Source organism: Phasianus colchicus, chromosome 2, assembly GCF_987193195.1.
Source record: "Phasianus colchicus chromosome 2, bPhaCol1.hap1.1, whole genome shotgun sequence".
Classification (NCBI taxonomy): domain Eukaryota; kingdom Metazoa; phylum Chordata; class Aves; order Galliformes; family Phasianidae; genus Phasianus; species Phasianus colchicus.
In genome coordinates this window covers 88,596,590-88,598,771 of record NC_143437.1, presented here as the reverse complement: position 1 = coordinate 88,598,771, position 2,182 = coordinate 88,596,590, and positions in this window count along the sequence as shown.

Here is a 2,182-nt window from a genome sequence, read left to right as displayed (position 1 = left end):
ACTGGTATAGCTCCTAAAGTTTTAAAGTATGAAATTTTGGTTTTAGTCAGAATCTGTTCACTGGAGGTGTTCATATACTGCCTGGTTTCTCTTTCACACCTTTAAGTTCTTTTATTCTTTATGCATGACATTTCTAGAAAGTAATCTGTCATTGATATATTCAGGGGAAACAAAATCATATCCTTATGCATTACTTGCACAGGAAAAACATGTTTGCATTCAAATAAGGATTTTATCCGTTCTTGTATAATAAGATTTTAACTTCCGTTTACCTAATTAATTCCCAACAAATTTCTGTTTTCACAGAACTGTGCAGTTGATTCCTCACTATCCAGACAGATAATCCTTCCTGTGTACTCAGTGACCTAGCAATTTTAGAAAAGTAAAGACTTTGTCAAGTAAAGTATTTTTTGCTCTGATCTGCTTTTCTTTCCAGTAAACACATAGTTAGATATATCAAAACACAATATTGATGTCCCATTTAGTATGGAGATGATTAACATACCATTAGCATTAGTAGTTTCTTAGCCTGTCTTTCAAGCATACTTTTGCTGTTTGTTGCAGGCTAATCCTGTAGTTACTCCCATGATTCCCAGCTTATTTTGTATAACTTAGTTTTCAGAAGAGTCTTATACATGTATCCAAGAATGTCTCACTTATTTTTGCTCCAATGATGCAGGCCAAGATTTGCAAAGGTACCTGCATCTCTCATAGGCACAGGTGCTTAGGCATCTGGAAGGAAACAAAGTACACCATTCTGACATTCAAGTTTGATTGTCAGTATACTTGATCTGTATCAGTGCTTACTTCATTTTGTCCTGATATCTTGTTTTCACTTGTAGATATGCTTCTGAGAATTGACATGAGACAGCCTGAGAAGGAAGGAGTAAAGATCCATTTTCTTTGGATAGCTTTGCTGCGCAGAAAACAAGATCTGATCCCCTTGTTTGACTACTGGGATTATAGCTGCGCCCTCTAAAGGCAACAGAGAGCCCTTCAGCCCAAACAAACAGTTGACCTGAGAAGTCTGCAGAAGGATTATTTTCAAGTTCATGGGCATTTGCTTGTTTGCTCTGCATATCTACCACTATTACTCTATGCTTTATCTCACAAACAGTGCAGAATATGCAGTACTGTAAGTTTTCTTATTTCCTATGTAACTAAATACAATGCAATAAAAATAAAAAAGTAGGGAGAAATCTTGTATGACAGAAAGTAGGAGAGGAAATTGGATGAGTGTAATAGGCAAATAAAAAGGAAACAGTGGAGTCAGAAAACAGATATGATTTTCTCAAAAATGACTAGAAATTTTAAAAATCTTCAGATTTAAATGTTCAAATATTGGATGGCCAAAAGACTTTTATTTCAAGTGAAAATATTTACTAGTTTCTGAAGACTGTTGTTGATTTGTTACCTTTCATTCAAAATCACCTGTCACATTTGAGCCACGGAGCTTTAATCTTCTCCAAAACCAGGAGAGGCTGCATATAATTAACGATGGAAGAGAAAATTATCAAAATCAAAATGTAGAAGGACAGAGAAAATAAAGAGAGAATGCAACAGGTTTTTTTTAAATCATTTATTAAAATTGTGTTTTCATTTCAACAGTTTATCCTCAATGCCACTGGTAGAGCCATAAAGCTGTACCATTACTAAAATACCACTATATTTATCTGCTACTTCCAACCAGGGATCATAGAATACAGGCAGGGTCTCATTGTTTGCACAAATAAGGAGCATTGTAAACAACAACCAAATATTTATAGTAATGATCCTTTTCATTTATTGACCTTGATTATTTTCTTTCCTAGAGGGCCAACAAACCTAAGAGCAGTCCAGACGTATTTTCTCTGTGAAGCAGATTGTCATCCCTATCTTACTAGTAAATGTACTAATCCCATCCTTTGGCAGCCAATAAGAGCACTTACTCCTGTATCTAAATACTCCTATTAGCAGCCAAAGTCAATATTTAGGACACAGATTGCTCACTGGATTCTTTGTAGTCTTTTTTCAAACATTCCAATCAGTTGTAGAGGCCCAGGAACACTGCAACTTAAAAAATCAAATGAACAGAGGAAAAAGGGGAGTTCTTCTTAGAACAACATTTGCTAGCTGCCTCTTCAGATAAGGAAATGTGCAGCACAATGCGTGTGCTGGCCAGCCTCCAAATGGCACCATGAAT